This window comes from Rhipicephalus sanguineus, chromosome 1 (assembly GCF_013339695.2).
Source record: "Rhipicephalus sanguineus isolate Rsan-2018 chromosome 1, BIME_Rsan_1.4, whole genome shotgun sequence".
In the NCBI taxonomy this organism is placed as follows: Eukaryota; Metazoa; Arthropoda; class Arachnida; order Ixodida; family Ixodidae; genus Rhipicephalus; species Rhipicephalus sanguineus.
The window spans coordinates 48,922,432-48,948,566 of NC_051176.1; the positions used below are offsets into that span (position 1 = coordinate 48,922,432).

Genomic DNA, 26,135 nt, shown 5'->3' on the forward strand with positions numbered 1-26,135 from the left:
ATGCTTGCTCATGGTTCTTGGACGTAGTAGTGCCTTGCATCAGACCGAAAATCCCAGAGAGATTTACTATTCTCTAATTCCAGACTGTCAACTGCCAGTGCTTGCCCGTTTCGTGCAAAGGCAGAATAAGTTGTGCTGAACATTCCACAAATGGGAAGAGTTAATTGGGCGAATATATGCATGACAGGAAACTGGGAAAACAGGCGTACTCTCGCGCTCAGTATGAGCTACATCACGCGAGCACGTGGCCGAGTGCTTCGCAAGGTTGTACACTGGCGCTGTTCATGGCATATTTTCGAGTTATCGAGATAGAGTTTGGCTGTGCCTGCGAGCGCGCATCGCCCCCACTTGCTTGCTTTCAACATCGAAGTTATTATTTTCGAAGCTGCTATCACCGCAGGGCAAAACGAGGGCGTGGAGGTGGTGGTAGTGGTTCGTAAGGAAAAAAGACACCTAATTTCTGCAGCCCTTACGGGAGCACGGCGCAGTGCCTTATAGGGGTGGGGGTAAGGTGGGAATAAAAGAGAAGTAGAAAGAAAAAGAAAGTGAAATATGGTCGGCAAGAACGACGGATAGAAGAACAGAGGAAAGATGGGGAGCCGGTCCTAGGAGTTGACAGACGGGACTACGATTCAGCCAGGGGCACGATACACGTCGGTGACGAGGCGGCGAAGGCCCCGTCGGTGAGAGGCGCGCGGCATGGCGGTCAATGAAGCAGTCACGGGTCGTGAAAGCAAATGGAGGCGATGCGCACTCGCAGGGACAGCCAAACTCTCTCCCGATAACTCAAAAATATGTCATGATCGGCGCCACTTACAACCTTGCAGAGCGCTCAGCCACGCGCTCGCATGTTGCAGCTCATACTAAGCGCGGTAGTACCATTGCTGTGCCAATCGATTGTCTCGACTGTTGCGGTCGTCAAATGTTGGCAGCCAAGTACCCGCTAGTGAGGAAAAGCTTGAGAGAAAGTGTAGGACTCTTTTCTGGGAGGTGCATTATACTGTTAACAAAATTTTGATGCCTAATGTGGTTTTCAGTGAAAATATATTTTAACTATTGCAACGCGTTTACGTAGGCACTCATTCACTACGCCTTTTGTCCCTTGTTTCGCTGCTCTCTTAGGGGCATATATTTCAGTGTTGACCATCCAGTGCATTGGTGTTTTTTGACAAGCTTGACCACGGCTGTTTGCTGTAAAAAAACGCAGTTGCTGTGCATTTGGCATGAAGTGACGGGCCTGCAGGTGGGCCACCTGTCCGTACTGCTTTTCCTACTGCAATCGGGGGCGCTATCCGACCAACAGCTTGGTAAAGGCCTCGCCTACCCGTATGCGATCCTCAACACGTGATTCAACAGGCCGGGTGGGTTTTCATTTACAGAACCTCGGTTTCCAAGCTCTTTGTAGTCATCAAGGTTTGATTACAATGCCACTGCTTACCCGTTTCATGCAAAGGCAGAAATCATAAGCCGGGCTGAATACAAATGTCCACAAATAGGAAGATTTAATTGGGCGGATATGTACATGACTTGAAACTGGAAAAACAGACGTACCATTGCTATGTCAGCCGATTGTGTCTCGACTGTTGCTGTCGTCAACTGTTGGCAGACAAGTACCGCGCTAGTGAGGAAAAGCTTGAGAGAAATTTTAGGACTGTTTTCTGAGAGGTGCATTATGTATACTGTTACAATTTTTTGATGCCCAATGTGGTTTTCAACGAAAATATTTGCTGTTAACTATTGCGACCGCGTTTTTTAGTCAAGTCTCAAAACAAGGCATGTTTCCTAGTAACAAAAAAACCAAAGCATGTGCATTGTAGGCCTATGTAGGCGTTCATTCACTACGCCTTTTGATCCTTGTTTCGCTGCTCTCTTAGGGGCAAATATTTCAGTGCTTTGGTGTTGACAAGCTTGACCACTGATGTTTGCGTCAAAAAAACGCAGTTGCTGTGCGTGTGGCAGGAGGAGGTGACAGGCCTACCTACAGGTGGGCCACCTATCGGTACTGATTTTCCTACTGCCATCGGGGGTGCTATCCGACCACCGGCTTGGTGAAGGCCTCGCCTACACGTATGCGACCCTCGACACCTGGTGCCACCAGGCCAGGTAGGTTTTCATTTACAGCAGTCTACTATTAGGAACTTCCTCGCAACTTTCCCACCTCGCTTTTCAAGTCCTTTGTAGTGACCTAGAATTGAATTGATTGCTGTAAGGATTGTGCCGCACATTGCTCAGGCATAAATGAACCTCACCTAGGAAATGCGAACATTGAGAAACGCAAGTTCCACACTCGCCGTCATGGCGGCGAGTGGCGCACACACTTCCAGGTCTGCGTGCTCATAAATACCCGATAAAGTGGACGAGGGGACGACCGCCTCCGTAGCTCAATTGGTAGAGAATCGGGCGCGTTATCCGAAGGTTGCACGTTCGGTCCCTGCCGGCAGGATGTTGTCTTTTCGTCCACTTCACTTTATTCACGTTTATATAATTACTACAGTACAGTTAAAACAGTACAATTAACGTCCCCTATACCTTCCTTGGCTTCATTGTCTGTTGGTTCTCATTAAGGTTTTATCAAACAAAAGAAACGAGCCCTTAAAATTCTCTTCTTTCGTTCAAGGCAGATTCAGTGTGTTACTCCTTTCGCTATCCGAATGCTGTCATCATGGTAGCATAGCAGGTTACATAGCTAACACATTTAAGAATTTGGTGGGTGAACTTGCGTCCAGCGGGCTGTCGCGGTGGTACAGTGGTTGTACGGTGCTCTGCTGCTGACCGGAAATACGCGGGTTTGATCCCAGCCGCGGAGGTGGAATTTTGAAGGAGGCGAATTGCTAGAGGTTCATGTACGTACATTCAGGTGCACGTTAAAGAACACCAGATGGTCTCAATTTCCGGAACCGACTACGCCTTGCCTCATAAGCATATCATTGTTTTGGCACGTGAAAACCCCGGTTATTAATAAAGGATTGCTTTATAGTGGAACGCTTTGTATTTCATACGTGTGTCAACTGTATACTTTCAACCGTAATCGCTGTAGCTCGCGTAAATAAATCTGGAATGCAGATGGCTATTAGCGTGACGCATTCATTGTGTTTAGAAGCGTCGAATACAGTGGAAATGTTGTAATAACGGAAAGTGGGCGATCGTGCCGAACGATAGCACGCGCAAGTTTTATGCAATCAGACATAATCACTGTGAAAGATTTTAACAAGCGCGCGTATCGATATTGTGCAGCATACAGAAGCATGCTAGGGGGCTTCAGATGTTTCGCGCATAGACTGATGATACAGGGTATCAGTATTGTGTAAGATTTCATTTGTAACGATGTGTGCTCAACCATATGCTGCTTTTCATAGTTACTACAAATATCTGTCACTAGCGCTGTCACAAGTTATTTGCAGCGCGAGAAGTGCATGCGTGAAAGAACGCGCAGGTTTCGCGACCAAGCACTCCTTGTGAAATACGCTGAACACGGGATGCAGGGTAACTGAAAGTGAAACTTGGGCAAAGTGTTCATAGAAGGATACAAGGGTCTCGCAGCAACTCAACCTGAATGAATCGGGTGTTGCAGGACTGCAAGGTGAAGACTGCGCCGGAATACGGGTACGGGGACCAAGCCTACATTTTGCCCCATCCAATTGCGTTTGCTCTTTTGGCGAGTCATAGGTAAGTTCAGAAAACTGCCATTGGCCAGTTCACTTGGTGTCGGTCGTCAGCGTACTCTCACTTTCTACAGTGCCGATTGCTTTGCACTACCGCTTTCATTGTTGCGTAGAAAGAGTTCGCGCACAGCGTTACAAAATTCAACTGATTGCTGAAAGAAAAGTGTAGCTGAATGCGGCATTTAACGTACGATGTCTAACCCGGGCCCCTGCCTCGCCCACCGATGACCCTTCTCATTCAGCAGAAAATTCTCACTTTGTACAGTGCCGGTTGCTTCGCACTACCGCTTTCATTGTTGTGTGGACAGCGTTACAAAATTCAACTAATTGCTCAAAAAAAAGTGTAGCTGAATGCGGCATTTAACGTATACGATGTCTAACCTCACGTCAGCGCATGGTGTATGGCGAAAAACTGACATGAGTTCTCGTCAAGGGTCTCTGGCGTGAACGAGCTAGTTCGCTACATGGCGCCGCCAAAGGGGATGGCAACAGATATCATCATCATCATACTTACAGGAAGTTCATTAAAAATACGCGTTCCTGGGTTTGAGAATGATCGCCTGGAATATTTATAGGTACGTTGGTCTCAGCTGGCACACAGCCTGCGCAGCCCAGGCTTGGTCAGGGGGCCACAAACGAGGGGGACTCGAGGTGTCGTTCTTATTATAGTGACAGCTCCTTCTAAAGAGGGCCGCCAAAAGTAAGCGGTAAGATGGGGACATAGAATTGCCCTTACCTTTGTACTAGAGTTTCCTCCATTAACGGATGAGACCATGTAGTGGAGTCTGTCAGTGTTTCGCCAGAAAACAGACCTGTAAGGCAGCGAACATATTGGGATTCTTCTGTTTAGTGAAGCATAAAGGGCGTTTTCATAAACCAATGCATAATGCTTAACAGTTGGTAGTGATGAGAGAACGCCCTTGAAGACGAGCTAAAGCGCGGATTGAAAATTCCGGCATCCTTAACGAGAGAGGAGAAAAAGCGTCGTTTTTTGTTCACATCTATCCGCGACCATCATTGTCAGCCCATATTATCTCCACTGCAGGACGAAGGCCTCTCCTTACGATCTCCTATTTACCATACCTAGTGCGAGCTTGTTGCATTTTCGAATTTCTTCTCCTTCTATCTCGCTGCTACCCTCTGCTGAATTTCCCATTCGTTGTCAACCATTCCTTTGCTCTAGCGCATGGTTGCCTATCCTACGTATTACGTTTCTGGCCCAGGCTTAATGCCAACAAGAATTAGGATATCCACTACCCATGTTTGTTTTATTTTTTTTATTTCACAATACTTCAGGCCAGGAGTGGAATTACAAAGAAAGGAGAACAGCACAGAAATAATTTATAACCATACCGGCACTACCTGCAATACGTCAGTTTGGCTAGTACGATATTTAACAAAGAAATGAAAAACAGCACACATAGTTTAGAACAACACTCGCACGACAAGTGATAGAAGTTTCAATGATGCAATATTCAACACGACAAATGGTGTTCAAGGGCTTCATCAAAATTGTCTGCCTCGCAAACGAACAATGGGGGGGATGTTATGAGCTTTCGTGAGTTTAGTTGGTGAATCTATATATAACATTAGTGTATGGATCCCATACAACAGATGCATACTCCAATTTAGGTGTGATAATGGCATTATACGATTGACGTTTAACATTCGCAGTTGCCTTCGCAAGCTTCCTTTTTTTTTAAAAAAAAGTGCAGTTTCCGAAAAGTTGAAGGGCGAAATGTGTGCCCGCCACGTCATATAACTAGAAAGACTGATCCCTAAACATAGGCGTGCGCAGGGTTCCCCACCAGGGAAGGGGGGGGGGTCAAAGATTCATCGAAGAGCCCCCTCGCCCTTCTAAGTCAATGTATGCGGCAGATTTTGCGCCGCCGCCCCCTCCTCTTAGGTTATTAGCGCCCCCCTCTGCGCACGCCTATGTGCCTAAATACTTATACTGTGTTACTGATTGAATGGGGGAGCCATTGATGTAGCATAAGGAATGAAACGACGAACACAACGAAAGCGCTTGTCTTCGTCTTCTTTCTTGTGTCCGTCGTTTTATTCCTTGCGCTAGTATGTCTCAACCAGCTACATAATACAGTTACAATTTTTTTTTAAATTCGCAATGTGCTAGTCAACGAAAATATCTTCTGGTGACTATTGGAACAACACTTTTTACTCAAGTCACAAAACACGGGCTCTTTGCTGATAAAAACAAATCAAAGGCATTGTAGCCCTAAGCAGGCATTCAACCATTACACGTTTTGCTCTGTCGTTTGGCTGCACTCTGAGGGGTATATATTTCAGTGCTGACCAACCAGTGCCTTGGTGTTCACAAGATTGACAACTGCTCTTTTCTGTAAAAAAATGCAGACTTGCTGTATGTGTGGCACGAGGTGACCGGCCTGCTGGTGGGGTACCTATCCATGAGCCTTCCTGAACACCCTGTGCCAGCAGGCCAGGTAGGCTTTCATTTACAACACTCTATTGCAAACGTATTCACACCTTACACGTTTTCGCAACCTCCACTTTCGAAGCTTTTTGTAGTGACCAAGGGTTTATATTCCACTTGCCATTCTTAGTGACGCACGTGGCCGAAGCTGTGCCGCACATCGTTCGCCGTATTGGCTGCGAACAGCTCTGGCTAACACTCCGAGGATTACACTGCCATACCTACCCGATAAAGTGAATGGGAAAGCGACCGCCTCTATAGTTCAATTGGTAGAGCATGGCACGCGTCATCCGAAGCCTGTAGGTTCGATCCCTAGCTGCGGCAAGTTGATTTCTCAGTCACTTTCATTCATTTCCTATTACTTCATAATTACTATACGACAGTTAAAACACACAATTATAGTCCCCTATACCCTCCTTAGGTTCTGTTGGTTCCATTAGAAACGAGCCCTCGATCAATCCCCCGCTTTAGAATCGATCTAGTGCGATACTACTGTCTGTGTTCAAAATCTCCCACCTTGGTAACTTATCACGTCAGTCACGGCGCTGCTAAGCTCGAGGACGTGGGTTCGGTTCCCAGCCTTATTTGGCCACGTCTGGATGATGGTGAAATGCAAGGACACCCGTGTAATTGCATTTACAATTACTCGGGCATTGCGTGAGTTCCGCAAACAAGTCCCCAAATGGTCGATACCGTACATGTACGTTGCCGCGTCTGCATGTTTGGAAATTGCGCCAGTTTTCAAACTTTTTTTTGTGCCCAGCAAGTGCTGCCACCCTGGGCCGATGCCCGAAGTGCCATTAACCTTTAGTTTCCTTCCAAGATTTTTTTAGGCTATCGCTCACACATCGCGCGGCGGTAAGAGTGGTTTCGTCTCGCAGGCTCATTGCGTTTGTTGCGCTCACTAAGACTGATGTCTATCCGGTCTTTAATTTTAAAGGGCAAACTCGTGATACTAGTGAATCATTCTGCACTCAAACGCGAAGTACAGAATACAGGATCTGGCTGCAGAGCCCATAGTCGGCTGTAACCCAGGAAGCTTTCCTGAACATTCACGGAATGAATGATAACCTTACCAGTATACCTACACAGCGTGCAACAGAAGTGGGAGGCACGGTCGTCAGACAAGACACTGGTGAGCTCTCCCAGGAGACTATAGACGTCATTATGAAAAAGCAAACATGAAAGCATCTAACTTGACAGAATAGAACTGGTAGAGCTTTCAAAGCTAATCAACAGGCGTAAAGTGTCCGACATAAAAAGGCATAATACAGATAGAATTGAACATGCTCTGAAGAGCGGACGAAGCCGAAAAGCGGTGAAGAGAATTTATGGGCACGGGTAGAAAACCAGATATATATACTGAGATAGAATGAAGGCAATGTCACGACCAATAGGGATAAGATAGTTCAGGTAGCTGAGAAGTTCTACAGACATCTGTACAGTAGCCTGGACAACCGGGACGATAACGACAGTGGTACTCAAGTATTATACATCCAGCCAGTAATCACAGAGGAAGTAAGGAAAGCATTGGAGGGAATGCAAATAGTCAAGAAAAGCTGGTGAGGATGATGTAACAGCTGATCTCTTGAAAACGGTGGACAAATTGTTGTAGGAAAACTGGCCACCCTGTACAGAAAATGTCTCAATTGAAAGCCAAAAATGCTGCATAGGCAGCTCCTCACTGGTTGATTTGCAAGAAACCGATTCCCACAATGAGTGGTATATTCCGGAATTTTTCCCCTTTCATTTATTTCTTGCGCTGCCTGTTGTCGTTCTTGGTTATTCTTCGTCGCCGCCTAAAGCGCAAACGCACGTCTCATCCGTCATATATATATATATATGGCTGCTATGAGCGTCGCGTCCCCATTATAACGGGGCGGTGACGAGTGTGCCATCAGGCTCGGCAAATATAGAGGGTTTCACTGTTTACTAACACAGGCCCTGGACCGCTTCCGGTTTCCTGCGCTGGCGTAGGCTAGCAGGATTGGCGGGGAACAAAAGCCTTGGCGAGTAGCTCGTAGAGTTTCAACACTTTTCTCCCTGTGTGTAGCAAAATATTTGAATTAAATATTCTTCTAAGCTGCACACAACACTAAAATAGTTAGTCTTTAACTGCAAGCGCCTTTCTTTTATGTGAAACTGGAAAAAGAGTATTTCCTTACTTGACAAATCTTAAAAAAACGCTTTACGCTTCGGTGTTGCAGAGTAATAAGTGAGGTGACCGGAAGTTTCTTGGTGTACACCACGTGCTCCTGCAATTGCAATCTTGAAACCGTCTATATATATGTGACCGAGGAGGGGTTGGGGTAGCCAGCCACCCAGGCTTCGGCAAAGAAGGACTCTTGCGACGCTTCTCACGAACAAGTAGATGTGTTTAATTTACATATATACAAGAGCAGTACATTACAAAGAAAGCCTACAGACGCGCCTTTACATCACAAGGGCCCACAGCACACTCGAGACGAGAGAGCCAGCGAAGTCCAGAGAGAGAGCTCTAGCGCACTCCCGACACGCTTCTTTTATCGTGGTCGGTGCACGCGCTAGGCCCGACTGCGTATAGCAGGCCCGCCGATCTGCGTTCCTTGCAGCGCAGCAGGAGCGTTCTCTTGACACCGCTTTTTCATTGTGCACGGTCCACTCATCAGATCCCCGTACAATCCCCGGATGTATTCAATGCAGACCCCTGCAGTAGATACATCGTTCTTATAATAATTATTAGCTTGTAATATCAGTATTGTTCTTTTCACGACCACCGTTCGTGCCAGTATTTATAACTCGCTATCATCATCATCAACTATATACGCGCTGGCTTGACTGTGTGCGTTCGAGCGGCTCCAGTCAGCGCCTGCGCGCATTCTGCACTAGATTGTACAGAGTGAACGCTTTTCAGATATCCATTTTGGACATTAAAGTGCCTCTTGAGGGAGAAAAGGTGTGTTCCTCTTCTTGCCTTCGTCTAGTGCGATAAATGAGGTGACAGCATTCACTTAGAGATTGTGCAGGCATCCATATATATAGTGCACGCCTAAGTGAATATAGGTTCCGCACACTCAAAGCGTGTGTACGCAGTTTCGAGGCCGACGCACAATAGTGCGGAGCCAGACCAGCATTTCGAATTGCTTTCGTAGAAATGGTCGCATTAAACAGCTGTCACATTGGCACGTTAGAGCTTACGCGTGAGAAAGGGCGAAGTTCATCATCAATATTTGCGGCACGATAGGTGGTTAGTGCTCTCATCAAGTCAGGTGTGTTAGCTTCTCATTTGTTTTTCACTTTCATAAAAGCATAGCGTAAGAATATTACGCACTAAGCCTTAATGGTGGCATTTTTTGGTGAGGCCTATTGTTTCGGCTTGGAAAATCTAACATTGTAAACACAAATGCTTACCCACAAACGAATACCGCCAGATGCAACGGAACAGCGTTTTCCCTATTGAACTTACACCGGAAATGAACTCTGCGATGTCGGTGCAGGTTAAAAAAAAATCACCGCCATATCCACAAAGTGAATGATGTTAGAGGAGCTTGCTCGGAGATGATCGGGTAACTCGCGAATCCTCCGTACACATTCCTCTGTCATCATATATAGACGTGACAACGTTGCACCTGCGGCCAAAAGTGTGGTCGAGGAAGTCGCGCTTGAAGAGTCGGCGCCGCCAACCTCAGGTAGCGACCGCATTTGGCGCTTCGCCGCGGCATCCCGCGACCGCACTTCTTCGGGGTTCTCTTGCCGCCGCTTCCGTACTGCTTCTGCTTCGCGACCTCTCACCGCAGAGTCCGCTTCACGGCACGCCCGCTTATCTACTGCTTCGCTGGCCCGCACCTCAGTGTTTGCTTGACGGCGAGCCCTCTTCTCTTCTTGTTCACTGAGTCAGCTGCCCGCGAAGAGAAAAGAAGCGCGCCAAACGCGAAACGCACCAAACGCAAAACGAGAGGCGCGGCCCTCTAGCGGTCACCTATCTAACTAGCGCACACGCCTAGGGTGGTGTGCCCTGCCCACGGTGTTAGAATAGTTTAGGTGGAGCGACGGCGCATTGGAATGAGGAGAAATTGGGGACCTCTTTCCCTTTCTTGCCGAAAGGAGGCGCGCGCGGGACGGTGGCCACCTGGCTATACCCAGCACAAATCTGACCCTTCTACATTCGGTGTTTTAGCGTGTTTAGCAATATCGCAAGGCCCTGTGAGGATTGTGTGGTATTGTAATATCATATACATAAGTTAGATATAAAGACTTAGTAGTGTTTTATGCATGACGGTTCGGCATGCGGCGTGAAGCTCATAAACAGCACCTTCGGCCTCGGCAACACCGTGGCCTAGGCGATCGTGCCCGCATTTGTCTACAAATGTAAATCTGCAGTTGCGTGACGCGTGTTGAATTCACCCTTGATTTGCCCTCAAAATATTAATTAATGTATTTGCGGTCAGCATCATATAAAGAGCAGGTGTCATGTGAAGGGGCATTTCGCATATGAGATCAAGTGAGCCTTCACAATCTTTTACTCGAACCGCTTATTTGCAATTTCTGTAAACATTTGCGAGAAGAGGATGCTTTGATGTAATGGAATAAAATAACTCTGTCTTTCGGGGCATGCACTAGCAGGTGACGCGCCACTCCCACGTCGGAAAATACAGGATTGAAAAAGTGGACGACAGCTTGTGGCCGATGACTACGAAGCCGCTGTTTGACATATTCGAAATAAATATACTGCAAGATATATACGTTATGGTGCGCCAAGAATTTTATCACAGTATTGGCACGATCTACGAATTTTACATATTTTTGCCTGAAAAAGCTGCTTTAACTCGAGTATTGTATGGTGCGGCTCAATTATAGGAAAGAATGTTTCCTCACAAGAACGTTTCCTTTTAAATAGCGCTTCCCATGATTTGGTGACAAATCGCGCATCAAAATGTTTTTCACAAACAAAATTTGTTGTTTGCAACTTGCGATTTTTCCGTTAAATAGCAGTGGCCACATTTTCAAGCGGTCACTACCCTTCGGAGCAGCGAAAAAGCAAATTTTCTCCGTGCACGATTTGTAGCCCGAGATGCATCGCGGCAAAGAGCACTTCATGCCCACTGGACAATATAAGTTGTGTAAATAAGGACACGATGAACAAGGATAAGCTATTTCAAATAGGCTAGCATTTAGGCGGCAGGCGTTTCGACTGGCGAACGTATGTGCACGAATGGGGCCTCGTCTGGTTTGGCGTGTTAGTTTTAACGGGTCAGACAGTGGCGTCACGGAATATGGTGTCACTATCAATTCCTGTCATTCCCGAAAGAAAAACTGGAAAGCAAATGGTTAGGACGCTGAAAAGGAAGCGGGCACGACCATTTCACGTTTGTGCACCCAGAGCAGGGCACAAAGTTCTACTTCTGCTACTGCAACAAACAGCATGTCTGTGACGAATAACGAGAGGCAGAATCAGAATGGCACATGGTGAGTCATGATGGATTGGTCGGTAAACGGACGTTAACCTTCACTAACACGCGCCAGCCAGCACGTGTAAACGTTTCAAAGGCGGCTGAACAATAACTAACACCGTGGGCGGCTGCTTGAATCCATGCCATATGGTGCATGCACACCGACAACCCATGAAAGGAATTTCTAACCTACCATTGTCAAATGTGTTCCTTTCTTCTTACAAGCATCATATAGAGAGACGTCAACCCCCCTCATCACCCCCGCTTTCTTTTTCAGGGAATACCTTTTTCTTTTTGACTAACCCAGTTCGGGTCCGCCACGGTGGACCAGTGGCTAAGGTGTTCGGCTGCTGACCCGAAGCTCGTGGGCACGGTGTTCCATTGTCGCGGGTTCGATTCCGGCCGCGGCGGTCGCATTTCGATAGAGGCGAAATGGTAGAGGGCTGTGCGATTTCAGTGCACGTTAAAGAACACCAGATGGTCGAAATTTCCGGAGCCCTCCACTACGGCGTCTCTCATAATCATATCGTGGCTTTGGGACGTTAAAACACCAGATGTTATTATTAACCCAGTTTGTCGCGGTGGCCTCAACCAATTTGCCACGGTGGCCTTATTTGTGCACGAGCTAAAATATTTTTGAAATTCGTGTTCACCTGTAAACTCATTATCGCTGTTCGCAGAGGCTATATTTCCTATGTATTTCCATCTGTTGGCTACCGCCACTGAATTTCTTGATGTTGTGCATTTACTTTCAAATCGGATTGCTTTGTGCGGTTACCCTGATAAAAAAGGAACGGCCAGCAGTTGAAGAGTTGTCGCAAATGCAGCTTCGTAAGCGACGCGGCCCCCGTTGAAGCGGCTGACCTGAAGCCTCGATACACCCAGCGCAGCCTGTCGGAAAAAACGCGAAGCGCGTCCCCATGTTCGGCGGAAGGCTGCGTGGCGGAGGCGGAACGTCGGTACACCTAACCTATTCTAACACCGTGGCCCTGCCTTTAGAGTCACTGGAAAATCAGAGTACCGCAAAGGTAGGCTGCACGCGGGCAACATTGGGTGGCGGCGGCCATGTCCCTTCCAGACCGTCCGGCGCGTTGCTAGCGTGTGTTGAGAAGTGACCGATCTTTTAGCCTCAGTGCCGTGGTACGCTCGGCAGAACGGCATTATGTGTGTGTGTTTCTTCAAGAGGATATTAGAAGTGATTTCGAGTCACCGACAGGTATGGATCGACTGCACGGTTAGCGGTGTAACTAATGAAACGTACGGCGAATGTTGCCATGTGCTCGCGAACTCTCTTCATGGCTTCATCGGTCTCTTTTCGTGTCACGCCCGGGCATGTTCGCTAGGTCTGGATCTGTAAACATAGTTGCGTTAGCGCAGTGGCATCGTGCGAGATGCCATTTACTTCGACATTTGGTGAATCTTGGCTGTTTGCGCTAGCTTTGCAGTCGGTGTTCAGGTTCACTGCACCTGAGAACGTTATCGAACATTGAGAACATTCAACATTGCGTCCTTCGACTGATCGCTGACGCATAGCTTGCTTGCGCACTGTGCTTGCTGTTCAACTGGTTGATATGTGTAATAGAAGTTGTGTGTGTACGGTAATTGGAAGTTGTGCGCAACGTCTTGATTCGGAACGCCAGCAGCCGAACGCACGGGCGAATCGGCGTCCGGTAGGTAAGGTGCATCTGATCTTACGATACGTAGAAAATAGGCCATCAAAAATGATTGACATCACTACTTCATTGTTTGATTTCATATTTCTTGTCTCCTTAATATTCCCAACGTTGCGAATTTGCAAATATTTTGCTGTGTTCCGACAAACATTTCTATTTTTGGCGTTGCCAGCGCGTAAACAGCTGGGGTTCGGTTTCTGCACTGCTGCACTTTTTTTTTTCATAATGCACTCTTATTAAAACTTCCTCGGCACGGTGCTTTATGTTCTTTTGATCAGAAATAGCACATCCCGGAATTTTTAAAGCGCATGCTACTGCAACACAGCATGTATATAGACCTAGGGCTCGCATAAAATCGACTCCCTCAATACGTGGGATCTGCTTTTTTCTTTTTACTGTGACCATTTCTCACCAACTATACAGTATTTTAAGGGTACGCTCGGTGCAATGCAGCATTAGCAACATTTTTTTGCAACAAATTTAAAAATACGCTTGATAACATTGCCTTATACCAAGTTTATCAACAGAGTTCCACGCTTCTGTTTTGTGCAATGCCAAAGATCATGCCAGAATTGCCTTCAAGGTATACCAGTAAACAGTTATCATTTTATTAAATCTTCGATTTCGCTCTCGAGTGTGACACGCTTATAACTCGGATAGCATGCGTAATCTGTTCGACAGATCGAGATATAAACAGCCGAGCAAATAGAAAGGTATGTAGCTTTCAATATCGCTGACCATAGCGAACCGAAAAGGTGAAGTATCCTGTCGCATAAGATCTTTTCCAGCAAAATTAGTCTAGTTCACTGCAGGAAGGAGTGTTATTCGAGGGGGGCGAATTCTTTCAGGCCAACTATGCAGCCACGTAGAACGGCGCTCTTTCACATTAATTTTTCCCACACGGCAAACAAGATGCCCAGAGTAGCTCCCCAGTAACGTTCGATTGATGGTGAGCTACTCTCTTCTGGCATCTGCATGCTCCGGCCACGCTCTGCATTGAACGTGCCTGCACCCAAAGCGCTTGGAAGGGATATGGAGGCGAGAGGTCACGTGATGCGAGTAAGCCAATCGCGTCGGCGGCGGCGCGCGGAAAACAGATGCGATACTCTGAAAATTTTCCAGTGACTCTACCTGCCTTAAGCGGTGCGCGCCATCTAGTGAGCATTCTTGAAATCACCGGAGATCGCAGCTGCGCCTATGGCGGGACCAATGAGAACTAGTGTACACGCCACCGACAACGGACAAGGCGCGAGCGTAAGAAGCTTGGCGAGCAAGCACGTCAGTCAAAGCTGTCCGGAGCCCGTCACTGCTCGGCGTCCCTCGTAGCCTTTGGCTTATTTGGTGCGACAAATCTCATGAATCAACCTTCCCCGTCGCGCATGCGCTGTGCTTAAAAGCGTAGCTAACATTGCAGCGGTTCCAATATATCAACACGTGGCTTGAGCAGTGCGATAAAACCTGCGGCAGTTCTACATAGTCGCTGTGAAAAACATGTACAAGTATGCGTGTCTGTATTGTACCTGTAACATGCAGAAGCAGCTCTTAAGTGCTTATGAGTTTTACGTATAAACAGAAGATACGCAAGATTTTATTTGTAACGTTAAATGATATTGCACATTGATGTTTTCTCAGCCATGTAGCGCACCTTTATAAAGCTATTATAAATTCTTGTCGCAGCGTTTGCGCGAAACTTAGCACCATGGGGTTATTACGAGACAATTTTAGCGCTAGAAAGTAGATGCGTGAAAGAACACTGGAGTAGGGGTACTGGGACCAGGACCACAGCCCGATACTCCATCCTATTGTATTTGCTTTTACGAGCCATTTTTAATGTGCTTGAGACAGTAGACGACAGCGGCGTGAACGACTGCGACTTCGCTACGTACAGAAAACTGTCATTCTACACACCGTTTGGTGTGGTTCGACAGCACGCCCTAACGTTGTATGGTGCCGGTTGCTTCGTACTGACGCTTTCACTGTTGTGTGGAAAATGGAGTTAAAGGGACTGTCTACCGCCCGGAAAATGTTTTCTCATTGTGGTGAAAATGAGAAGATCGCTCGCCACATCGGCGGCAACGAGCATGCTTTTGCCCCATAAAAAAGGAATTATATTTTTAATTTGATGTTGAAAATCGTGAAGAATTACAGCTAGCGTCACCCAACGCCGATATGGTTCAATGTACTGGTAGGACAAGGTTCTCGCAGGTGGACTCATTTTGCTTAAAAAGAAACATGTATAACTTGAAATTGTATCTTACGCACTTTAGACCCTTTTCGATTGCGTCAGAGAGTAATTTTTTGCTTTTCTTTTTCTCACGCATACGAAAAGGCGCCCGATGGCGCTGCTTGCGGCGCCGTCTTCGATTTTGTCTGCTTCAACTCATGCGCTATGTCATGCGGCTCTCCGCGCTGGCCGTACTGTGCCGCTGTATTGTTGTTAGAATGTCTCATATGTGCTGCGCTGTGAAGGCGCGCATTTATTGTCTCTTTTTGATAACTCTACTTGGCTTGGATTGCGGCATCAGTGCTAAAATAAGCGCAGAGACTGCGATCACGGGAAAACAAATGTTTTGTAATCGTATAGTAAGGCTTCATTTAACCGGTAGCGCGCTGAAAACGACTGTTACATTCATTACAATAGGCTTCGGCAAAAATAAAGTAATCCAATCGAAATCACATGTGTTTTCGGTTTTAATTTTTACCGGCACTACAATCATCATCGCGTCCACCAAGCAGTGTTGTGGGCATGTTTCACGCTAATGGAAGAAGACGGAACGTAGATCGAAAAATTCTGTTTTAAAAATTTCCACTCAAAACAGCTGCAAGGTTGGACACTTCAGACGGTACGCTTTCTATTGCTGTACAAAGCAGAAAAGCAATGAAGGACGGTAGACAGTCCCTTTAAAAGGGTCATGAAGCACCCCTTCGGCTTGTTGAAAAAACACATCCTGTGGAAAGCTGACACGGCTATGAACTGCTCTGCCAAATATTACAGTCGTGGGCGCCGCGTAAAGGCCACAAGCGGAGCGCGAAGTTGCCGTTTCCTCAGGCGCCCTCTTTTCAAACAGAAGCCGGTTGTCACTCTCGTCAGTGGGCGGGGCGTCTGCCGGTTGACGTCACGATCTGCATCGCCTCGTCCCAAAAGACATAGCATCCTCATTGGCCGATAGCCGACGTAAGTCGAGAGCGGCGTTCGGATCAGATGCGCTTCTTCCCACGGGGTGCCGCCACTTGCCAGCGCCGCACTCCTCAGTACACAGTAGCTGCACTCGCGCACGCGAATCACAGCGAGAGAGCGATCGCGTTTCATGACGCGCGCTGACGTAACTTCATTCCTCCGTGCCATCCCTCCCTGCGTAGCTTCCAGTGCGCTCGTCGGTACGAGAAAAGAGAAAGCGCTCAAAGCGTGCGCCGAACCCCCGTAACTCCGCTCATTGACGGATTCGAAAAATCTTTTGAGTAGGGGTGTGCGAATATCAAATTTTTCGAATACGAATCGAATACGAATATCCACCTTCGAATATCGAATCGAATATCGAATATCAAAGGAAAAATGCCTCCACAGTAACAATATTTTATTTAACATGTAGCTATTTGAAAAAAAAAACATTAACAGCTTGACTGGCAACACAACATACACTGCTATCTCCAGAACACAATGTCCAGGCTAGCACAATGCACATCACAACACAATCAAATATCGCGGCACAATGAGAGTAATGACTACCGTATATTGCCGCATATAAGTCGACTTTTTTTTTAAAAATCAGAGCGCCAAGTTTAGGGGGGTAGGCTTATATGCGGATTCCTACATGAAAAAGGGGGGGGGGGTAAAAAAACAAACGTAAGGCGACCAGCGTTTATCTAGGTTATTACTATTACTTTACGCCTTTTTTATATTCATATTATAGCAAAACCAATTAGAAGAAATATATTTTACCCATTTTCTACGTACGGTACTAAATGCTCTGTTACGGTACGGTGGATCAACACGGCGAATGCAGCCTCCAGAGATCCGATCTTGCACGTGCGAATCTCGGAGGCCGGACGGAGAGCTTCGGCTTCGGCATGGGCTTTGGATCGGCTCGTGACCTGCGTCGGAGTGCATTGTGGGCCTGCGCCCCTGCGCGTTGATTCGATCTGCTCAGGCTTAGCAAGCTCTCTGCTCCTCTTTCGGTGGTTTTCGCCCTCGTCGACAGATCCGCGCACCGAAATGGCACCTGCTCATCGGCGCAGCTATAATGCCGCATTCAAGCGAAAAGTGATTCTTCACGCCGAATCGTCGAGCAACCTGTCAGCGGAACGTGAATTCGGCGTCTCGGAAAAATGTGTGCGATGCTGGCGCCAACAAAGAGATAAACTTTTCGCGTGCGCTGGATCGCGTAAATCGTTCCGGGGACCGAAGGAAGGGAAGTACCCTGCCATCGAAGAGGCTGTCGAAAAATGGGTCAGCGAACAGCGGGACAAAGGCCTGAGTGTGTCCTACGAGGACATTCAGGTGAAGGCGCGTAGTGTTGCGAGCGGTCTGGAGATCGCCCGCAGTGAATTTAAGATTTCTAAGAAGTGGGTGACAAATTTTATGAGTAGGAACGGGCTGAGCCTAAGGCGGCGCACGACTGTCTGTCAGAAGCCACCCGAGGAGTTTGAAGAAAAAAAAGAAGCCTTTTTGAACTTCGTGAGTGAACGGAAGGCGCAGCACGCCTTCACGCTCGGCCAGATCGGCAACGCCGATCAGACACCTGTCTCGTTCGATATGCCGAGCAAACGGACCGTGTCGGCTAAAGGTGAGCGGCAAGTGCGCCTGATGACGACGGGCAACGAGCACAACCGTTTTACGGTGATGCTGTGTTGCACCGCCGACGGCCACAAACTGCCACCTTTTATCGTCTTTAAGCGGAAGACGATGCCCAAGGAGAAATTCCCCCCAAAAGTCATCGTTCGCGTCAACGAGAAGGGGTGTTTCACCGAGGAGACGGTGCTTGCATGGTTCCGCCTCGTCTGGCTCCGGCGCCCAGGCGGTCTTCTCAGGCCCAAGAGCATGCTTGTGCTTGACTCGTTCCGGGGTCACATCACGGAACGTGTGAAGAGAGCCGTGGCTAACGCGGATTGCCAGTTGGCAATCATCCCGGGTGGCTTGACTCCTGTGCTCCAGCCGCTCGACGTGGCACTGAACAAGCCATTTAAGGATCGGGTGGCGTCACTCTACAAAGACTGGATGGACCAGGACGACAAGCCCCAGACGCCGACGGGGCGTGTGAGGCGGGCTCCTTTGAGCACTGTGGCACAGTGGGTGTCCGACGCTTGGTATGGGCTGCCAGACAGCATGGTGCGCGAAGCTTTCGTGAAGTGCGCGATCACGACTGCCACATGAAGGCTTAAACTTGTAATTTGCCGGCAATAAATTTTTTCTTTTTCAATGTGGCCAATTTTTCAAAATAATTCATTTGCAGTTTTTTTCCGGATTTCGGGGTCAAAAGTTGGGGGGTTCGTCTTATATTCGGAGTCGACTTATACGCGGCAATATACGGTAGATGTTATCATGAAAAGTGAGTTGCTCCACATGATCAGGCAGCAGGCGCTCTCTTCTAGCAGAGACAACCCCCCCCCCTGCCGCTGAAAAGGCACGCTCGCTTGGAACAGAAGTGGCTGGTATAGGGAGTTACATGGGGCAAAGCTTTGCCAGACTGGGGTATCTGAAGGTGCCTACAGTCCGCCACCAGTCACGTGGGTCACTGTCTTTCTTCAGAAGTGGTCCCGCATAGTAAACGAGTGGTAGTGCGGCACGTTACGGCCGCATAATATTGAAAATGTGCGGTTACATGATCGCCAACAGCGCTGCACGTCGGAGATGCACCAGCAATAAATCATACGTATTGCGGCGCTAGTCGCAGGCAGATATCGTGCCTCCGTGTACTTACGATGTTTCTCGCTCCTCTCGGCAACGTTTTTAGCGATACGAATGCAGCAGAAATGTGGAAGACGAGTTACTTTATGCATGATAATCGAATCGCATATTCGATTTTTCGAATATTCGAAGTTATCGAATATTCGAAATTTTTCGAATACACGATTTTCGAATCGAATACGAATATTTCGAATGTAATATTCGACGATTATTCGAAACTTTCGAATATTCGCACACCCCTACTTTTGAGGCAATTTATTCGGGGGGCAGGAAACACCGATACTGAGGTCATTAGATCATTACTTGGAAAAGTGGTTCACGACCCCTTTAATGTTATGATGCCAGAACGTTGTTAAGAATTTCAAATAAATACAGGGCGTGTAAAGAAACGTGCGAGCTTTAACGAGGCCTTAAAGATAACAAAGGCAGCATGTGTAGGACATTGGTTCTAAGCAGCCATCTTGTACGCGTTATGTGATAGAACGGAACGAAGCGACACGAGAGCACGTGAGGGAGCAAATAGCCAATAGGCGAGCTGAGGGAATTCAGAAATGTTTTCAAGGCATGAAGAAATGCAGTATTATAGCTGAACATCAATATTAGCAGGAATTGTTTTTCATAGGTCGAAATTCAAAAGCGCGGTGACTTTAACAATTTGTGTTAGTCTTCATTGGCCGCAAAATGGTGTGGCAAGTTCACGAAACGTGCCTTAGAATGCCTAGCACGCGTAGTTATAAAGCGCGATTCAGTAAAGAAGGAAAATGTATATGTTGTAAGGAAGCTAAGGAAACGACTGATCATGTTCTGATTGAATGTGGGGATATCCACCCAGGTGTATGTTTGGGAACGAGCCTACGCAAAACCTTGGGTTTTAGGGACAACCATGTTAAGCTGAACACTTTCGCAATAGAAATAAGTAAGAGACTGTTGGAGTATTGGTGGCCATAGAATGGCCTCTGCCGTAAGGGGCAGGGAGCTGGGCTGTGAATGTTTTTTTTTTCTATGGTAACATGGATTTAATCGAGGTTGACGGGGCATTCGACCAACTTAAAAAGAAGCAAGTTTTTTTTGTCTTTTTTTGTCGAGCGTGGTGGCATGTGCGCCTCCACGCTCGACAAAAAACGGCCTCGTTATAAAGGTGATGCTCATAGCATCCATCCATCCATCCATCCATCCACAGTCGGTGGTGGGGGGCTGGTTGGGACTTTAGCAAACTATTGGCGCAGGATTAGAGTAAGCCAAACACAAAGCAGGCTTTTCGATTCTCCGACCCTAGCGCTTACGTTTTGATTCAGGATGGAACGGTGCCTCCGTCCGTTCTGTGCCCGTTCCTTTAGAAATGATTGACAGCACTGCCGTTTCTGGTTGCTATTCCCACGTCTGACCGTCAGACGAGCATTGACCGATCCCGTGCGGCTCCATGTCATCCTTTCGTTACGTTTCGTTCCTTCCGTTCTATCACAGAACGCTTTGCCTTCAAGAGCAGAACGCGCATCGCCTTCTCTGGCTCCGGTTTTCGGAGCATGCCTCATACGTGCCGTGAGGAAACGACCGACTGTGCCCTTAACATTGGCTGCTTCAAACTATCCTCGAATGCCTACTGCAAATGCAGTTGTTAAGTGCTCACTACGTCATAATTCTTTCTTTTGCGAATCGGCGAAGGGCCCACTACGCGTCTGTAAGGCAACACGCGAACCTACGCAGCTGCTCACTTTGTTTATGCTTTTGCAGCTGATGAATAAATGTGTGAGGGCTTTGTAATGGGTGGCCCTTTAAAACACCCACTCTTTGCGCAATTCACATACTTTCAGGCTTGGCGAGATCCTACGCTTCTGCCATGCATTATTACGGGCGTTAAGGAGACTCCTTCCACTACATGACATTCATATATTGTTTTTTCCCAAGCTATTTCAAGCAATATCGTGGCTCTTTGGTAGAACACCTGCTTGCCACGCAGATGGCATGCGTTCGATTCTTACTCGAACTGAATATTTTTTGCTATTTATTTTATGTACATCTTTATCAATATTTTGGTCACGGACAAGATTTTTCGCTCACAACCAAAGACTCCGACGCCAACACCGGAATTTCTGCGAAGCGAGCTCTTTAACGCTGTCGCGTGAAAATAGCTCCCCTGGAGTGCGGTTTATGCGCTCACGCGTACACTGTGGTATCACTCGTTGCTTTTCACTTTTATAGGACACTGCGGAGATACTTTTACTTGCAAGTGATGAATGGAAATGTGAAGTGATCGTCAGTCAACAGTGCTCACGTGATAGCCACCATATCTTCTTGCAATCCCCAATAAGCTATTTCTAAATATCATTGTTTCCAATATGAAAAAAATGCAATACGGACGAGGAACTGCGAAGGCACTTTGTTGGCTAAAGTGGAATCTCAATATTGTTTCCCCCTTTCACTCATTGCTTGCGCCGTGTTTTCTTGCGCTTGATTCTTCTTCGTCGTCGCCTAAAGCCTTCACGCATACTCAGCCATTGTCTTTTTTTCTTATTTTTACACCACCTGTTCAGTATGCGTCCATTATGCATGCTTCACTAATCGCAGTTACCCATAAAATCACCCATACCCATGCTATCCATGCTAGGATCAGAGCAACCGAACGCTTTTTTAGATACCTATCCGGGACAATTAAAGGCCTCTTGAGAAAAGGAAAAAAGAAGAGGCGAGTTCCGTGTGCTTCCATTCTTTAGTACGATAACTGAGGTGAGATCGCTTATTCAGATCTTTTGCACGGAGTCGTAGCGCCGGCCTTAGTAGTTAGGCTCTGCATGATTTAACGGCGTGCGCGCGGTTCCGAGGCTGAGTTGCGTTTATGTGGATCCAGGACAGGATTTCGCCTGGCACTCACTCGTCGAAATAATCGTATTAAGCAGATGTCGCATAAACACATTAGAAATACGTCCTTGACTGGTGCATTGAAGCACCAAGTGCAAGTCGTCAATATTCACGCAAGGATAGGTGGTCAGTATCGTGTTTAGGCGTTTCAAGGTGTTGAGGCTCACCGAGAACGTTGCCGATTCGGTCACCATGTCGAAGCATTTTCATCATAGAATAGCGCCCAGTACCACTTTTCCTGTTAGGTAATTGTAAGACACTGTATGTGCGACGGCCAGTGTTGCTTAGTTGCAGAATTTGTGACTCGCGAAGAATGAATTTTCAAATGTACATGGCGAAAGCCTGTAGATTTATGATATCGTCAACTTTTATGGATCATGAAATACGCAGGCTTGGTAACTGATCAATCGTTGTGAACATTTTACATTGTAGTTAACAAAATGGGTTTTTAATACAGAAAGATGTCCCAGCATTTCGGGGTGACGACAAATATACGTGTAAATAACCTTATACTTATACGTAAACTGTAATCGTGTTTTGCAGTAGTCCCTCGCTTTACACCATCTGGATTAGCTTGCCTCATCAAACATTCCCAGTCACCGTCGCTTCAAAAAACAAAAAAGACCTGCAACACCACAACAGCGGCAACGTACGAGCGCGAACACATATTTAACTTAGCTTAAAATAAGGTAGGCTAAAAGAGACTGCGTCGAGGAGCCCACTTCTTTCTTAGGCACAACCTTGTCCACCCATAGAAAATGTCAAATTAGAAAGGTTGAGATTGTGATATTAAGGAAACAAATTACATTGGACAAGCCTTATCAAGGAACATTCACATGCTTGCTCATGGTTCTTGGACGTAGTAGTGCCTTGCATCAGACCGAAAATCCCAGAGAGATTTACTATTCTCTTATTCCCGACTGTCAACTTCCAGTGCTTGCCCGTTTGGTGCAAAGGCAGAATAAGTTGTGCTGAACATTCCACAAATGGGAAGAGTTAATTGGGCGAATATATGCATGACAGGAAACTGGGAAAACAGGCGTACTATCGCGCTCAGTATGAGCTACATCACGCGAGCGCGTGGCCGAGTGCTTCGCAGGGTTGTACAGTGGCGCTGTTCATGGCATATTTTCGAGTTATCGAGATAGTTTGGCTGTCCCTGCGAGCGCGCATCGCCCCCACTTGCTTGCTTTCAACATCGAAGTTATTATTTTCGAAGCTGCTATCACCGCAGGGCAAAACGAGGGCGTGGAGGTGGTGGTAGTGGTTCGTAAGGAAAAAAGACACCTAATTTCTGCAGCCCTTACGGGAGCACGGCGCAGTGCCTTATAGGGGTGGGGGTAAGGTGGGAATAAAAGAGAAGTAGAAAGAAAAAGAAAGTGAAATATGGTCGGCAAGAACGACGGATAGAAGAACAGAGGAAAGATGGGGAGCCGGTCGCAGGAGTTGACGGACGGGACCACGATTCAGCCAGGGGCACGATACACGTCGGTGACGAGGCGGCGAAGGCCCTGTCGGTGAGAGGCGTGCGGCATGGCGGTCGATGAAGCCGTCACGGGTCGTGAAAGCAAATGGAGGCGATGCACACTCGCAGGGACAGCCAAACTCTCTCCCGATAACTCAAAAATATGCCATGATCGGCGCCACTTACAACCTTGCAGAGCGCTCAGCCACGCGCTCGCATGTTGCAGCTCATACTAAGCGCGGTAGTACCATTGCTGTGCCAATCGATTGTCTCGACTGTTGCGGTCGTCAAATGTTGGCAGCCAAGTACCCGCTAGTGAGGAAAAGCTTGAGAGAAAGTGTAGGACTCTTTTCTGGGAGGTGCATTATACTGTTAACAATATTTTGATGCCTAATGTGGTTTTCAGCGAAAATATATTTTAACTATTGCAACGCGTTTACGTAGGCACTCATTCACTACGCCTTTTGTCCGTTGTTTCGCTGCTCTCTTAGGGGCATATATTTCAGTGTTGACCATCCAGTGCATTGATGTTGTTTGACAAGCTTGACCACGGCTGTTTGCTGTAGAAAACGCAGTTGCTGTGCATTTGGCATGAAGTGACGGGCCTGCAGGTGGGCCACCTGTCCGTACTGCTTTCCTACTGCAATCGGGGGCGCTATCCGACCAACAGCTTGGTAAAGGCCTCGCCTACCCGTATGCGATCCTCAACACGTGATTCAACAGGCCGGGTGGGTTTTCATTTACAGAACCTCGGTTTTCAAGCTCTTTGTGGTCATCAAGGTTTGATTACAATGCCACTGCTTACCCGTTTCGTGCCAAGGCAGAAATCATAAGCCGGGCTGAATACAAATGTCCACAAATAGGAAGATTTAATTGGGCGGATGAAACTGGAAAAACAGACGTACCATTGCTATGTCAGCCGATTGTGTCTCGACTGTTGCTGTCGTCAACTGTTGGCAGACAAGTACCGCGCTAGTGAGGAAAAGCTTGAGAGAAATTTTAGGACTGTTTTCTGAGAGGTGCATTATGTATACTGTTACAATTTTTTGATGCCCAATGTGGTTTTCAACGAACAGATTTGCTGTTAACTATTGCGACCGCATTTTTTAGTCATGTCTCAAAACAAGGCTTGTTTGCTAGTAACAAAAAAACCAAAGCATGTGCATTGTAGGCCTATGTAGGCGTTCATGCACTACGCCTTTTGATCCTTGTTTCGCTGCTCTCTTTGGGGAATATATTTCAGTGCTTTGGTGTTGACAAGCTTGACCAGTGATGTTTGCGTTAAAAACCAGTGATGTTTGCGTTAAAAAAACGCAGTTGCTGTTCGTGTAGCAGGAGGAGGTGACAGGCCTACAGGTGGGCCACCTGTCCGTACTGATTTTCATACTGCAATCGGGGGTGCTATCCGACCACCGGCTTGGTGAAGGCCTCGCCTGCCCATATGCGACACTGGACACCTGGTGCCACAAGGCCAGGTAGGTTTTCATTTACAGCAGTCTATTGGGAACGGCCTCGCAACTTTCCAACCTCGCTTTTCAAGCCCTTTGTAGTGACCAAGTATTGATTACATTGGTTATTCTTACTGGCGCACGTTGTCGAAGCTCTAAGGATTGTGTCGCACATTGCTCGGGCGTTAATTAACCTCACCTAGGAAATACGAACATTCAGAAACGCAAGTCCCACACTCGCCGTCATGGCGGCGAGTGGCGCAAACACTCCCAGGTCTGCGGGCACATAAATACCCGATAAAGTGGACGAGGGGACGACCGCCTCCGTAGCTCAATTGGTAGAGCATCGGGCGCCTTATCCGAAGGTTGCACGTTCGGTCCCTGCCGGCAGGATGTTGTCTTTTCGTCCACTTCACTTTATTCACGTTTATATAATTACTACAGTACAGTTAAAACAGTACAATTAACGTCCCCTATACCTTCCTTGGCTTCATTATCTGTTGCCTCTCATTAAGATTTTATCAAACAAAAGGAACGAGCCCTTAAGATTCTCTTCTTTCGTTCAAGGCAGATTCAGTGTTACTCCTTTCGCTATCCGAATGCTGTCATCATGGTAGCATAGCAGGTTACATAGCTAACACATTTAACTATTTGGTGGGTGAACTTGCGTCCAGCGGGCTGTCGCGGTGGTACAGTGGTTGTACGGTGCTCTGCTGCTGACCGGAAATACGCGGGTTTTATCCCAGCCGCGGACGTGGAATTTTGAGGGAGGCGAATTGCTAGAGGTCCATGTACTTACATTTAGGTGCACGTTAAAGAACACCAGATGGTCTAAATTTCCGGAACCTTCGACTACGCCTTGCCTCATAAGCATATCGTGGTTTTGGCACGTGAACCCCGGGTTCACGTGCCAAAACCCCGGGTTCACGTGCCAGGATTGCTTTATAGTGGAACGCTTTGTATTTCATACGTGTGTCAACCGAATACTTTCAACCGTAATCGCTGTAACTCGCGTAAATAAATCTGGAATGCAGATGGCTATTCGCGTCACGCATTCATTGTGTTTAGAAGCGTCGAATACAGTGGAAATGTTGCAATAACAGAAAGTGGGCGATCATGCCGAACGATTGCGCGCGCATGTTTTATGCAGTCAGACATGATCACTGTGAAAGATTTTAACAAGCGCGTGTCTCCATATTGTGCAGCATACAGACGCATGCTAGGGGGCTTCAGATGTTTCGCGCA

At 47.3% G+C, this 26,135-nt stretch overlaps 1 protein-coding gene across 1 annotated transcript in view; it reads left to right on the forward strand.

The window, feature by feature from the left end:
* Positions 1–26,135, forward strand: part of LOC119391022 (uncharacterized) — a 253,828-nt gene that overhangs the window by 81,669 nt on the left and 146,024 nt on the right. Inside the window, exons 5-8 of the mRNA XM_049414494.1 lie at positions 1,942–2,103; positions 3,572–3,666; positions 6,036–6,124; positions 24,009–24,170. The gene's annotated coding sequence lies outside the window, so the exon portion shown is untranslated. The remainder of the gene's footprint in view (positions 1–1,941; positions 2,104–3,571; positions 3,667–6,035; positions 6,125–24,008; positions 24,171–26,135) is intronic.